This window comes from Tamandua tetradactyla, chromosome 12, assembly GCF_023851605.1.
Source record: "Tamandua tetradactyla isolate mTamTet1 chromosome 12, mTamTet1.pri, whole genome shotgun sequence".
Lineage (NCBI taxonomy): Eukaryota > Metazoa > Chordata > Mammalia > Pilosa > Myrmecophagidae > Tamandua > Tamandua tetradactyla.
This window is the reverse complement of record NC_135338.1, coordinates 84,945,103-84,961,317: the sequence shown is the minus strand read 5'-3', so window position 1 is coordinate 84,961,317 and position 16,215 is coordinate 84,945,103. Positions and strand designations below refer to the sequence as shown.

Sequence of the window (16,215 nt, the reverse complement as noted above, 5' to 3'; positions counted from 1 at the left end):
ACTAATTTTAGCATTCACTGCTAGTTCTCTCACGCAACAATTATTAACTGTGGTGTGTGCCTAATAGTGGTTTTATATTGCCCTCATTTCTTCTACATTTTAAAAACTGTAATTCTCCCATAAGGAAGATCTGTACCCTTTCCCCCATTTATGGATTCATTCAATTATTTATTTATATCCGCTTTGGCTCATAGATATTTATTTTATATGATGGGTTATAATCCCATACTAGTATTATTCATTTTGTGACTCAAATTGTTCGAATTGTGGCAATTGGAGCTCTTTCAGGTTAATTCCTATGTTCTTCTGACATGCCTTCATCATTTTTTGAGCACTTCCTTGCTTTCTGGCGTCATAGGTTCAAGTTATTTTTTCCTGCCCCAGTCAACCATTTGTCCAAGAAAGCCTGGCTTCTTTTATTGAAAAATGGCACATGGGTGTAGGTATTTTAACAGCACTTTCAATAGAAAAGGAGCACACAAAGGTTCTCTCTCTCTCTTGGACAAACACATTTGTGATTTTAATGCAGAACTTGCCATGGATGGCATAAGGCAGATTATGTTTTCACATTTAATTTAAAATGTGTTTTGCTTTTCTGAAATATTTATGGGTCATTAAATACTCTGTCAGATTTATTAACTTTACTTTCACTGTTCACATGTTTTTTTTGTAACAAGACCCCAGTCCTTACACAAAGTTAAATTTGGAGAATTTGTTCCTCTTAGGTGAGACATTCAAAACCTTCATTATTTATTCTCTTACAAGATTGAGACATCATGAAAAATATTTTATTGAGATACTGTACCAGGTTTGCACCATATTTAATAAGTATCAAGTTTGTGTAAATGTTGGGGATACAAGATTGAATATGGTGTGGTCCCCCATCTGAAGCAGACTCCAAAACAAGAATTTTGCGCAGGTAGTTTTTATGGGAAATGATCCGAGAAAAGCTGTGAGGGAGTGGAGAAATGAGACAGGGAAGGGAGGAGAGTCAAGAAAAGATGTGTTAATCAGTGGGTCATTGCTAGGGGCAACTGGGGCTTAATGCACTGGGAACCTCCCCCCCCCCCCCCCACGACTTAATGAAACATGCCTCAGAATAGTCTTTTTGAGGACCAAGGGAGTTAGAGTATTTATCTACCAACCCAAGCCCTCTCCTGGGGCTAGAGTAAGCCCTTAAACAGAGACACACAGGAAGTCATCGGTATGTGTGGGAATTATCTCCAGGAGATCTTGGGCATTGGGTGCGAAGCAGATGTATGGAGAGTGGATAGGGTGGGAGTGGAGGTTCTGACAGTAGTGCTTCACCATCGGTATGTCCTAACTGGTTGCCCTGCCCTCAGTTTTGCTCCTCTGCCCCCAATTACCTCTCCCTAAGTGGTTCTTCTAAAACACCAAATTAATCAGCTATTCAACTGCTTAGTCTGCCAGTGGCCCCTGACTGCTTTCAGAATAAAATCCAAATGGGCTGGCTGGACATCTGAAGGCTCCCTCCTGGCCACTCTTCAGCTTTATCCCCTACCACTTTCGAGCATGTGACTCAGGCTCCCGGTGCATTGCACTAGCTGTGGTTTCTCTCTTGAGTTACACTCAAGAGGTCCCTGCACATGACAGTTCCTCTGCCTAAAAGCTGCTCATAAATATTTATTTGGGTGCTTACTACATGCTGGGCACTGTGCTACACAATGTGGGTATGATGAGGAATAAATCATGATTCTTGTCTTTAAGGAGGTCACGTTCTAAAGAGGGGGTTGGGGGAGAGATAGATATATGTATATAAGGAAATACCTATAATTCAAATAAAGCACTGCATTAGGGAAGGGCCCTTGATTGATATATAGGGATTTATCCTCCAGACAGTAGGAAACATCCTGGTATGTGTAGAGAAATTTCCTAAGTTTCTGGGAGTGGTGAGGTGTCAAGCTACAAAGGACAAGGGGGTTCCTAGAAGGGTGACTTTTAGGAGGCTTTCTAGATTCACTGTGGGCTTCATGGCTGCTAAGGAGTCTTCCCTAATTCTCTTCCCTTCTTGGACACTCTTTGTCTATGCTCCTCAAGCATCCTAGGAGATCCCTCTCTTGGTGGTTATCAAGCTGGGTTGTCTTTCAAGGTATATCCTCCCCCCTGGCCTGTCAGCCCCTTTGAAGGTAGGGCAGCCTCTTCCCTATCTTTATATTCCAGTGCCTAGTACAACACCGAGCCCCTTCAGTTCAGACATACCTGGACACCTACGTGCCTTTAAGGAGGCTATGGAGAGTGGGAGGACCCAGAGATGCTGCTTCTCAGACATTACCTCTAAGCCAAAGGCACACATAAGTACCTGGCAAATGCTCTATGACCAGTTGAGTGCCAGACACTGCTGAGACACTGGCCTTCAGATGCCTGTTCATAAGATGGCAACAGAGGCTGTGTGATTTCCTAAATTCAGATACTTCAATTTTACAGATAACTGTGATTGTGCTCTGCTGATGCATTGCGTAATAGTTGTGCTCTGGAATTCTTAAACTTCCCTTTCCTCCTTCCCTTCTTTCTTTCCTCCCTTCCTTCCTTCATGTCCCTCCCTGCGCTTCTTAGACAACGAGCCATGGCATGCTGGGGGTGGTGTGGTGAGAGATGCTCTCTAAGGTGATGCAAATGCTCTTTTCATTTCTGCTTTGGCTAGACTCAGGACAAAGCTTCCTGCTAGATATTCTAAAGAGTGAGCAGTCTGAGCTGAGTCTTCTCTGACCCAGGTCTTCTGGATCAGAGAAGACTCAGCTCCGGAAGGGCAGGAGATGGGGTGGAGCATGCAAGGATGAAAAATAACTTTTGGAGCAGTCTCCATCTCACTGCTCCTTTTCTCCTTCTAAAGTGAAGGACCGGTGGAAAGGAGGGAGTCATTGCTCACTGTGCACCCCACCTCAGTCCCTGGGCTTTGAAGGAAAACAGCGACAAGCTCTTTCTATTTTCCTGGAGGAGAGAAGTCAAATAGAGCTGGCTTTGCAGTTTCTGGCAGGTTAAAAAGCATGCATTTCCACATGACTTGCTGATTTATGCTAAATCTTAACGTGTTTTAATACCTCCCTGCAGTTTGTGTGGCTGGCTTTCCTGAACACTGACCTTCTGGGGGCTGTGAACAAAGCCCCGTGTTTATTTTTTGGTGTCTGGGGTTTACATGCTGCCTTTACATCGGGTTCGCTCCAGTACCTTGCCTGGTCCTTGAGGGCGGAAGCAAGTAAGCCTCCAGCTTCCTTTGTAAGTTCCCAATTCCTCTGGCCACAGCCTCTGTGCATCTGCTCACCCACCCCAATCACTTTATTTTAAAGTACTGTGGGATTGAATTTCACACCTACAAATGATAAACATTTGGCTTTGTGTCCCCTGCATAGGCGCCTCTGGGTGCAGGAGCGGGCAGCGTGGCGGTGAGCAGCTCTCCAGATCCACGCCACCTTCAGGACGCCAGGACCGAGAAATACCGTCCATAGCCGACAAAACCAATAACCCCGCAAACTAGCTGTCCCGGGCACATCTCCGCACCTCTCTCGGAAAAGGCAATGCGCAGATTGGGAGTTCAAGTCCTCAGTGCCTCCTCTTTTAAGCTGTGTGACCCCGATAGGACACTTTAGCTGCCCGTTTCCTCCTCTGTAAAATGGGAATGGAAATGGAGCCTTCTTCACGGGGATGTTGTAAGGAATCCATGAGATAACCTATGCAAAAGCTCAGCACAGAGCGCTCAAGATATAGGAGCCACCGTTATTAAATAAGAAAGATAATGGTGGGGGGAGCTTTTCTCCCGGGACGGTGGGAGTTTAGCTTGCCTGCTGGAATGAGTACCCTCCCTCCAGCCCCGCTCAAAAGTCCTTTGCCCTCCCGGGCCGCGTACCAGGGAGGGTGACCTCGGCGTGAGCACCCGGGCGGCCCCGACCACAATGAGGGCGTGAGCGCCGGCGCGGCGAGCCGAGGTCTGGAGAGTCCAAGCGCACCCCGGGGGCGGGGAGTGGTGGCTAGGGGTGCGGCGGTGGGAACCGGCCGGACTCGGGGCGCACGGCAGGGGGTGTCTACGCTGTCCCGCCGGACACCCGTCGGCCTCGCACCGCGCCCCGTCAGACCCCCCGCGGGTCCCGCCCCAAGCCCGCCCCCGGCGCCTCGGGTTGGTTGCGGCCGCCGGCCACGCGCGGCGATTTGCTGCGCGCCCCGTCACTGGAGTCGTTCCCTCCCGCGAGCCGGTCCGGGACGCCACGGCGGGGGCGGTGGGGCGGCAGGGTGCGACGCCGCGGGGCCGCCCCGCCCTAGGAGGCGCCCAGGCCGTCGTCAAGTGACCAATCTCCCGTCCAGGAGAACACGGCCCTTCAGAGGGAAGCGCGCTCCAGCCCCTAGTCCCGGCGCCAAACCGCCGTCATCTCCTTCCTGTGCTGGGTGATCCGTCTCCTCACCCACCCGGAAAAACATAGTCCGCCCCGCACGTCCTTGTGGAATAGCGCTCGGCTCCACAGAGTATGATTTCTTGGCCCACACCCTTGCCTTTTCAATTCCAAGTATTCTAGGACCCACCAAGAGGATAAACCAGCCCTGAAAAGACACCTTGTAGGAGAAGCGAGGAAGGGACACGGGGAGAAAGAAGGGAAAGGCCAGGCTGGCGGAGGGACACCTAGGGCAGAGCACGCGCACTGCGCAAGCGCCTCGGCAGGAACGAGTTCCGGTCCGGCCGGGGCCTGTCTCCTAAAAATAACCCCGGTGTGGGGATCCGTGCGCGGATGTCCCGGCGAGTCCCGGGCTGAAGGAGGCGGCTCCGGACGGCGCCGAGCGGGTGGAGGCCCGGGTGCGGCGTGTGTGCGCCCGTCAACTGCGCCGGGATACGGTGAGGGCCGCGGGCCTCAGGCTCTATCTGCCGGGTCGGCGGGACCGGAGGGGGCGGTGTCTCGGCGCGGGGCTGGGTAGGAACCTGGGAGGGGGTCGGGGTCGCGGGCGCGCGGTGGTGGGGAGGGTGGGGTGCGGGGAGACGGCGCAGAGACGGCGTGCGAGGGATGGTGGGGTCCGGGTCGGCGTTGCGGGGCGAGGCTCCGGGGGCTGAGAACGCGCTGGGGGTGGGGGGTCTGGCCGGGTTAAGTGGGGTCGGAAAGAGGCTGGGTCGCCCGGCGTTTTGGGCCAGGGGGCGGGGGCGGCCGTCACCTCCTTGAAAGTTGCTGGAGTTCCCTGGGGGTTCCGGAGCCGCGGGAGTCCTCCGGGAGGGCCCTTCCCTTCACCCTGCCTCCTGAGGCCGCGGGTCTCCCGCACCGACTGACCCCAGTGCGAGGGGCGTCATGTCCTTTAATTCAAGAACTTCCCTCGCTTGTGCTTTAGGAGAAGGTTGGTGTAACGGGGCCGCGCACTGTGACCCCAGGTCTTCGTGTGTGTGTGTGTGTGTGTGTGTGGACATCAGTGGGGTCGGGTGCCGGGGAGGTGGCCGGGTCGGGGGCACCCACCGTGTGAACCCGAGCGCAGGGACACGTCAGGGGAGGAAGGGGCTGCACGGAGCCCCAAGTCCATCCCGTCCCGCAGGGAGGTTTTGTGGGATCGAAACTTTGCCTTTTTATCGCTTGTATTCGGCTTTGAACAGTAAGGATTAAAGTAGGTGAGGTAGTGCAGACGAGTTTGGAAGAGGTGAGCATTTCTGATATAAGATTGGAAAAGGTGAGCATTTCTGATTTAAGAAAATATGGTCTCCCCCACCCCACCCCCGTGGAAGTGTAAGTATCAAATTGTCTCTCCGATCTGAAGTGTAAAGTTATGAAGGGCGCCTCCTGTCATGGACCAGTAGAGAACCATGTGTAGGTTTAGGAACAACAGCAGAGTGCTAATCTGCCTTTTAGTTTACAGTGAGACTGGGATTCCGATAAATGTGGGGCTAGAAGGGCCTAATATGGTATATTAGCAATAGTAAATGTATTTTTAAACGAATAAAGATTGTCTAAAAATTTCCGAGTTTTTAAGCACAGCATTCCGCCCCCCCCCCCCATGCCTTGTATCCTGTAATACCATCTGAAGGGAAGGTTCTCTAAGGCTGTAATTAGGTGTACATTACACAAGAGTACTTTCCCTTCAAGAATCCAGCTGTGTTGTTTTGGCAACTGCTAAGTACTTCAGTTGTCAGTTTAAAAATCTGTGTTACCTTGTCAGTACTTGAATAGTCTGTGGAAAAGGTAAATAAAATAGATTTTTTTTAAACATACAAACATGACATTTCTTCTAATAATATGAATTTAGGAAGTGAGGATAACAATAACTTTATTGTGCTCTTATGGCACAGTACTTTTAAAAATTATTTATTTATTTATTTTTAGGCAAGGTAGGAGGCAAGAAGAGAGAGAGAAAGGAAGAGAGGAAAGGAGAAGGGGAGAGGAGGGAGAGAAGAGGGGAAAGGAGGGAGTGTAATGCCGGCAGGAGAGCACCACATTCCCCATCTGTCCCCAAAATCTTGTGACTGTGGTAAAGATGACAATGTCAAGGCTCAGGGGAACCAAAAATGAGTTGCTCTGGATAATAGGCCAAGAAGTGATCGTCTCTGAGACAGAAAGTCAATGCAGCCTCCTCTGACATTTTGCTCTAGTGTGATCTGGATGAAGAAGATTTTGTATGTATACTTTTTGGTTTTAGTGCTTGTTTATTTATTTTTGAAGAGCTCAGATTTTATTCTTGTTTTTTTCCTAGTAAATAACAACTTTTGTTTTAGGGAAAGACTCAAAGTATTTTCACAATTTAAGTTAGATTTCATAGCAAATGTAATAGACATGCCTGTCTGTCATCTAAAACATTAAGATTAGTATTTGTTCTATGAATGATGCAGTAATTGACTCTGGAATCACCTTTATTGTAATTGTGTGTGAGCATTGTTGCAAAAAGTTGTGGTAATGGTCTTAATAATAATGGGATACTCTGAAGAACTAAAAGTAATGATTTAAAAATTTGTAGACTGAAACTTTACATTAACAGTTCTTTTGGAAGAATGCTTCCAATAGAAGCTAATTCACTAAAGCAGTCAGTGACTGTAAAATAATAGTGACTTTCTAAACACAGTTATTTACTTACCTATTTTTTATTTTATTTTATTTTATTTTTTTACCTTTTCCCACCACCTATTTCTTTTAATTCACATTATAGCTGTTTATAAAACTGCACTGTTACTCATTTTGGAAAAAGATTTTGGAAGTACATATATTTCTCTAAGTTCCTTCCTAGCGAAAGAGTTTGTTTGTTTTTAATTAAATTATTTGGTGGGAGGAGTGAGTGGTGGGATGTGTCTAATGGAAGGAGTGGGGTTCAGAAATAATCATTGTAATGTTGCCATGTTACATTATGGTTTGGGAATACTTTCCTTCCATATTCATAAAGAGTTTTTATGTTTCCATGACAGATATGGTGACAAAGGTTGGTTTTTTGTAAATGCAATTGAAAATTTGTTTCAAGTGAGTATTATATTTTTCAGAGCAAATTCACTATAGTCTTGTATTTTCCATTTGGAATGGAATGTGGCTTAATATTAATTTATTAATATTCAAGCAATAGTATCAGCCGTTAATTGGTTACCAAAGAGAAATATTGAAGTGTATTCTGACTTGGTTAAGAATTGTTTGTTAGAGCATAATGATTATGCAGTTTGAAATAGTTCAATTAAATCTCTTCAGTAGATTTGTGTTCTAATTTAGGAGGAGGATGACGAAAGCAGATTTGTTATTATGAAGTAGTATGCATGGCAGTCTGGTTTTGGAAAGCTGTCTCCTCCCCACTTTCTCTCCTTTTAGTCTAGCAAGATGAATTTAATGTAACAAACAGTGATGATGATAGTCCTTGGTTTTCTGGGGCATTTCTAATGTCACATGTTCTGTCTTGTAATCAGACTATGCCTCCGGTTTTTTGTTTTGAAGATATAGTTATGTCACATGTGAATGCTACAAGGCCTAATTGAAATTTTCTTTTATCAATGATCCGGCAATAGGAATACTGCTTTGTGGACTGAAACTTATCAGTATTGCCTCTTTTTCTACATTAGAAATAAATTCTGTGAACATTCTTTAGTAAAGTGAGAAGGAAGTACCCTCTCAGTTTTTAAGTAATAAGAGAAGTTTAAATATGGAAAATTAAATCAGTCTTCCAGCCAGGTAACTTCATGGATGAATGTGCTTTAACATATAGTACTGATTTGCAAGTGCTTTGAAAAGAAGGCAACTTGACTTTGGAGTCACTTGGTTCAGATCCCAGGTCCACCACTGACAAAGTTATGAGACTTCTGTAAAATGGGAGGGTATTACACTGTCTACTCTGGAGTTGTTAGGGTTTTATGGGATTATGAGTATGAAAGGTCCTACCACACACTCAGTTTCCAAAAAATGCAGACTGCCTGATTTCTGTTCAAGTCGCTCTCCATCTGTTCCTTCTTTCCTATGAAAATTACATAGGCATCCTGTCTAGTACCTATATGCTAAGTTCTTTTTTCAGCAAAGTAATATAGTATATAAATGTAAGAGAATGCTCATGTATTTGTCTTGAACAATATCTTAGCATTTAAAATTCATTGTCAGATTGTACATAAAATATTTAGTTGACAGTTTCTAGATTAGATTTTTGATGTATAGTCATTATGTGTTTCTAACCTCCATACTCTCCTCAAATATTTAAAAATACATAGTTAAATATAAATATTTTTCCTTTTCATCAATGAAATATGTCTTTTAGGAATTGTGGGAGTTGCGTATAAATAAAATATTGAAATTAGTATTGAAAAAGTCTTTAGAATAAAATTTGAAATTAGAAGAATATTTTATAACCTACATATGGAATCTTTTTTAAAAAAATAACTTTTCTTTAGTAGTAGTAGATTACCTACTAAAGAAATTTTAAGTTTTTAAATTTTTATTTTACCTGGCCTGTGAAACTAAATAACTTTTGTCTGTACCCTTGAGTCTAGTTTAGTATAATTTAGAGTATAAATTGATGTGTTAATTAACTTTCATGCATAGTAAGGGATATGTGTTGGAACTTATTTACTCAGTAATATATCATATCGTTATTTTGCTATTTACTGAATTAAATAACTAATATTTACACATACTGAATTTAATATTCAGTATTGAATTACTGTTATAGTAATTACTCAAGATGAAATAACAAGCATGTGAGTTAGAAAAGATTAGCTCGTTTGTGAGGTGAAATACCATGTAGTTGAACATTGATATATGACAGCTTGTAATTTACTTCTTCATCAGATTAATAGCTGGTGATGCCAAAAGCTAGAGGAATTGTTAACATGGGTGAAAAACAGAAACTGTTAATTAGTCATACTTCTAACTCATATCAACCAAGGTAAATCAATACAATTTTATTTTCTTATGCCTATGAAAGGATTAACTTTAATCTTTGGACTTTTTTTGTTTAAACTCACCATCAGTAAAGTTATATGCTTTGAGAAATGTTTTTGGCAGTAGGTGGTGAATGTCTACTGCAGGAGCTGGACGTTGTGATCAGCAGTATGCATATGCATACACACCTCGCAATAGTTTGAGGTACGATTTATGACTGTTGGAACAAAGAAAGGGATGCTTCTCATTTAATCTTGTAAATTAACTTATGACTTTCACTTATTAAAATAAGCTGCTTATACTTTGACTAATATTATATTTGCCAGCCTCACCTCTCATGTCCTTTCCCTGCCACTCCAGCAATCCATTTTCTGCATAGAGACCAGAATTATATTTCTGAAAATCAGATCTAAATCTCAATCTTCTTTTTAAATTCTTTGAAGACATATAAGGTCAAATAGGGAGCCAGCAATGTTAAGGGATAATATTTGCCTCTAAAATCAGACTGTGTAAGTTAAAGCAATGTATTCTCTTTTCTTTGGCAAGTCCTCGATCTTTTTTTAATTTTTTAATGCAATTTTATTGAGACATATTGTATATTCACATACCATATGATCATCCAAATTGTACAATCAGTAGTTCACAGAATCATCATGTAGCTGTGCATTTGTCATCACAATTTTTGAATATATTCATTACTCAAAAAAATAAAAGAATAAAACTAAAAAGTGAAAAAGAACACCTGAAACATCTCATATCCCTTCCCCCCATTATTTATTTATTTTTTGTCTTTTTTTTTTTCCTTATTCATCTTCCATACACTGGATAATGGGAGTGTCACTCACAAGGTTTTTGCAGTCACCCAGTCACACCGTAAGAGCTTTATAGTTATTCAGTCATCTTCAAGAATCAAGGCTGTTGAATTACAGTTCAGCAGTTTCAGGTATTTCCCTCTCGCTACTCCAGTACACCAAAAAATGAAGGGCCTGTCTATATTCTGCATAAGAATAATCTCCAGAATGAATTCCCAAGCTCTATTTGAAATCTCTCAGTCACTGAAACTTCATTTTGTTTCATTTCTCTCCCCTCCCTTTTGGTCAAGAAGGCTTTCTCATTCCGATGCCAGGGCCAGACTCATCCCCTGGAATCACATCCGCATTATCAGGGTGATTTACACCCCTGGGAGTCATGTCCCACATAGGGGGAGGGCATTGAGCTCACCTGTGCACTTGGCTTAGGGAGGCCACATCTGAGCAATAAAAGAGGTTCTCTGGGCATGACTCTTAGGCATAATCATAAGCAAGTTTAGTTGCTCCTTTGTGGAAATACGTTTCATAAGGGTAGCCCCAGGATTGAGGGCTTGGCCTATCAAATTGTCAGTCCCCAGTGAATATGAGAATATCAGGTCTTTTCCACCTTTTTCTCCAGTCCCTCAATGGAATTTTGCATATTCTTTTTATTCTTCTGCCCAAGTTGATGTGGGGCATCACATCAACCTGTACAAACCAACAAGATCTCACTCCTATTCAAGGTTCCATATGATTATGGTGTTCAGATAAGCTGACCACACAAGTTAGATTAAATAGTGTGCTACCAAAAATAGAAATTTCATACCAAATAAACATCTCTTCTTTTGGTCTCAATATAAGTTGTAGTTTTAAACTATCGTCAGTATCATCTTTTACCCTTTAGTCTGCTTTACCTTAGTACTACCAGGATCAGCTTCATCCACATCTCTCATTGAAGTCTGATCACTTTTTCAGTGTTTTGAACAGTTGCAGTATGGGGTACATAGCTGTACAACTTTAGCTCTGAGTCTGAGGTGTCACGTAGGTGTCTGAAGTTCCAGGGAATGACCAGCTTATACCAGGTTCTCTTATACAAAGAGCTCATGGTCTCAGAATTTAGAAATAACAGTTACAACTCTGGAATAGATGTGACTGCTGTAAGAGTTTATAATCTAGGAACCTTTATAATAAATCCTAAGTCTTTTGAGGCTTGGTGTGTAAAATAGTGATGATAACATTATCTCCTTTATAGAGTTGTTGAGAAGATTAGATGTGATGTATACTGTAAAGCATTTAACACAATGCCTGGTACATCAAGCATGCAGTACAATTCCTACCCTCACTGCTGTTCCTATTACTGTTATTATCCTGGCTGACTTCATCTTATGAGTCCATCCTGTCTGTCCAGGCTTATGGTCAGCTACTACCTTTCAGTTTTTATGCCTTAGTCAAGGCCAGTTGTTTATTCTTCACTGAATGTGCCTTGTATTTTCCCACTATGATTCCCACTTATATTTCTCTAGCCCACAATTTCCTGAGCTTGTTATTTCATTTGGAAATCTAGTGGGAATCTCAAACATAATATTAGCTACATGATTAAAATAGCTTAAAATAGAGCTCTTGATTCCTCTTCCCCTTCTGCCCCCCACTCTGGTATCTCTGCTGGTCTTTCTCATCTCAGTGACTGGTGGTGCACAAGTACTCAAGATTGTTCTCCATCTTCACTGCCACCTCTTTATCCCAAACCATCATTGTCTCTTACATGAATTACTGCAATAACCTCTTAACTGGGTTTCTTGTTTTTTTTTCTTGCTCTGCACCAGGTCTTCCTTTACATAGCAATTCTAGGCTAGGTAACATTGTAAGAGCCTAAAACAGATGATGTTATTTTTCAGCTGAACTCTTCCAGTGACTTCCAGTTCCTCTTGAATTAAAACCTTTATTCCTTTGCATGTCCCAGTGGCTAATTGGCCCTGAATGATCTGGCTCCTCCTTGTCATCATTCTTTCTTTCATTCCTAGATACCAGTCCCAAGGGCTTTTTCTCTGTTCCTCAAATTCTCTAAAATAGGATAGGGCCTTTTTGCGCTTTTTGGACCACCTGCTTGAAATGCTGTCCATATGACTGGCTTTTGTACTTGGCCCAAATTTCAATTCCTCACTCTGAGACCTTTCCTGACCATTCTGTTGATATTGCACCCCTTCAGTTAATCTCCTACACATTGTGTTTCTTTTATTCAAGATACTTGTTATAGTTTATACATATCATGTTTGTTTGTTGCCATTTATAGTCTGAATATGACTGAATATGAATATTACCTGAATATGAACTCCATGAAGGCAGTGGCCTTGTCTGTCTTGTTCACAGCTGTATCCCCAGGCCTTAGCACACTGCCTGGCACTTGGAAGACAGTAAATATTTGAATGGATGCTTCTGTGTCTTTGTTTATGTTTTTGCCAGTGCCTGGAATGCTCCCTTGCCTTTATACCTTTTGAATTACTTATCCTTTAAAAGACTAGTCTTGAACTAGGCTTTATCTATTTGTGTTACCAGCTTTAGTCTCTCCAGGCAGATTTTCACCCTTGCTCTTAGGTGTCTCCAAAGCCCCTGGTATATGCCGTGAATATTCTAATTGTATGCCACGCTCTTCTAATAGGCTGAATTTGTAAGTCAAGGAATGTCTTGCTCTTTATATATGCTCAATACTTACCGACCTATTGCAGTATGTTGTGAATTCTTAGTAAATGTTGAATTACGTGGAAAATTGGCCTAATCAATTGAAATGACCAACCATAGATCAGTTTTCCTAAATAGACTTTAAAAATTATAAAGACATTTTCTAGATTGTAGTATCCTAATTGATGTATTTTTTATACATATGAATATTTTGCCATCAGCTTTCTGGGTCAGGAAAGGAATTTCGGAGTTATAGACCACGATTGACATTTGTTGAGATTCTATTTTGCCTTCTTGCTGGGCAGTTAGTAGCCATCTTGTTTGTGGGCTAGATTTCCAGTTTGAAATGCATATCCCTGTAAAAACAGTGCGAGAAATTATAATTAGTTATCAGTTGCTCCATATTAACCAACAATCCCCCCCTCCCCCCACCTCACTAGCTTATCTAGCTAATTTCACTTTATTTCAGAAAGGCTCCAGGTGGGGAGGGGGAACTCTATGCAATTTAACGCAGTATATATGAAATGCACTACTAATTCAGCTGTATTGCTGACAAAGATTTATCAAAGAGCTTTTGTGGCCAACCTTAGGAACTGTTTGTAATAATGAAAATCATTCCAGAGTCTGAATTGCTGACTTACAAATGGGCTTTTGGAGCATATCTCGTTTACAGATTGGGGACTGCTTTAGCAAAATGTTTATTTTGATATGAAAATCTTTATCTTAATGGTGTTAAACCTGTTTGATCATGGATTATGAAGAGAAAGGGAGAGTTTTAGAGTTGGCAGAATATTTTTCTATTTATTTTGAAAAAAATTCAAATTCAGAGAAAAGTTCTAATAGTTCAGTGAACTATCATATACTATAACATAGAATCACCAATTTGTTAACATTTTACCACATTTGTTTCATCATTATATTTTCAGGGTGGCTACAAAGTCTGGAAAGAGATTATTATTTTTATTTTATATAAAGTTTGGAGCTTCTTGCTTACATCTTCTTGAGAGTGCCAATAATACAAATTTATTCAGTTAAAATGAGATATATCATCTGAGGCAAAAACATCACAGATGCATGTAGAAGGATAGGTGGAAATGGTGCATAGTTCACTGTGTACATCGTACTATAGTTCAGCACAGTGAACTGTATATTGCTAATGAGGAAACCATATATTAACACAATGTACTATATAAAGGCATTGAACGTATATATTGTAATAAAGCATCAGGAAATCACTCTATAGATTTATTTTTTCCTCCTCTCCTTTTTTTCTTCTTTCCTCTGTCCTTTTTCTTTTTTTCCTATGGTTATTATTACTGTTATTAGTGAATCATTTGAGAGTAGGTCACACATCATGATCCTTTACTTCTGAATGCTTCTTCTGATAGCTCTTAAGAATGAGGACATATTCTTATATAACCACAGTATTATGGATTCAAGAAATTTAACGTTGACATCATTTGATATACAGTTCATGTTGAAGTTTCTCCAGTTGGGCCAATGATATCCTTTAAGCGTTTTTTCTATTCCAGTATTATACATTGCATTTTAGTTGTCATATTGCTTTAGTCTCCTTTAGCAAGTAATAACCTTTTTGAGTATCATTTTAATTATAGAATGAGGTGAAATCTAGAAGCTTCTTCTAATCTGAAGCAGTTCTTCAGCCTTCGTTTTTCTTGACATAATAGTTTTGAGGCCTACAGGCCTTTTGTTTTATACTCCATTATTTTGGGTTTGTCATTGTGTTATTGCTTCTTTGTGACTTGATTCAGATTATGCATTTTTGACAGGAGTACTACGTAAGTGATAATGTATCTTCAGTGCATTACATCAGAAGGCAATATGATGTCAGTTTGACCTACTGGATCATTTAGTTAAGATTTTGTCTGACACTTTTCTCTATTATAAAAGCATCATTATTATACTCTTTGTTATTGTTGAATAAACTGTGGAGAGACACTTTGATACTGTGTATATATATTCTGTCCTCTCCAAAACATACATAATGATGGTAGCATTTATTGATGATTCTTGCCTGAATCAGTTATTATACAGTGTTTGAAGATGAAGTTTTTCTATCATTCCTTTTACATTAGTAGTTGGCATTCTTTTCTAATGTAAAGAAGAGATTTTCCTTCTTTTACTTATTTAATGAATTAATGGATTCTTTTTAGTAAATAGGATATAGTTTAATAAAATAGACTATTTTAGATAATAAATAAGCTATTTATAATGAATATCTGTCAGTATTCATTTTGATGCTCCGGATTAACTCAGATTTGTCGAGTGAGAGCTCCTTCAATTTGATTCCTTTGACATATCTTCATCATTTTTGGAACACTTCTTATTCTTTGGAAATAAGATATTCCAGGCTGTTCTTTTGCTTTTCCTACCTCTGACCTGGAATCAGCCGTTTCTGGAAAGAACCTTGATTTATTTTATTGGGTAGTGGTATTTAGAAATCAAGAATTGGGGAGTAGATATGCTTTTTGCTACTGGAGTTTCATTCTTTCAACTGACTAGGATAATAAATTAGCAGTTTATGCTGATTTCTCAGTCAGTAGATTGTAATTTCTCTTTATAGTACTGTAACTTCTTAGAAGAATGTCTTTTACTTTTTTTATTAATTAAAGAAAAAAAAAGAAATTAACCCAACATTTAGAAATCATTCCATTCTACATATGCAATGAGTAATTCTTAATATCATCACATAGATGCATGATCATCATTTCTTAGTACATTTGCATCGATTTAGAAGAACTAGCAAAACAACAGAAAAAGATATAGAATGTTAATATATAGAAAAATAATAATAATAGTACAAAAAAAAAAGACAAACATACAGACAGACCAAAAAAAAACCTATAGCTCAGATGCAGCTTCGTTCAGTGTTTTAACATGATTACTTTACAATTAGGTATTATTGTGCTGTCCATTTTTGAGTTTTTGTATCTAGTCCTGTTGCACAGTCTGTATCCCTTCAGCTCCAGTCACCTATTATCTTACCCTGTTTCTAACTCCTGCTGGACTGTGTTACCAATGACATATTCCAAGTTTATTCTCGAATGTCGGTTCACATCAGGGGGAACATATAGTATTTGTCCTTTAGTTTTTGGCTAGACTCACTCAGCATAATGTTCTCTAGGTCCATCCATGTTATTACATGCTTCATAAGTTTATTCTGTCTTAAAGCTGCATAATATTCCATCGTATGTATATACCACAGTTTGTTTAGCCACTCGTCTGTTGATGGACATTTTGGCTGTTTCCATCTCTTTGCAGTTGTAAATAATGCTGCTATAAACATTGGTGTGCAAATGTCCGTTTGTGTCTTTGCCCTTAAGTCCTTTGAGTAGATACCCAGCAATGGTATTGCTGGGTCGTATGACAATTCTATATTCAGCTTTTTGAGGAACCGCCAAACTGCCTTCCACAGTGGT

The 16,215-nt window shown here is 40.9% G+C and overlaps 1 protein-coding gene across 9 annotated transcripts in view; it reads left to right on the top strand.

Moving 5' to 3' along the window:
- Positions 1–4,265: 4,265 nt before the first annotated feature.
- Positions 4,266–16,215, top strand: part of MEF2A (myocyte enhancer factor 2A) — a 187,884-nt gene continuing 175,934 nt past the window's right edge. For 3 of the 9 annotated variants that reach the window (XM_077124054.1, XM_077124051.1, XM_077124053.1), the window contains exon 1: positions 4,266–4,837. The gene's annotated coding sequence lies outside the window, so the exon portion shown is untranslated. The remainder of the gene's footprint in view (positions 4,838–16,215) is intronic. The other 6 variants (XM_077124058.1, XM_077124060.1, XM_077124055.1 and 3 more) reach the window with 5 other exon arrangements.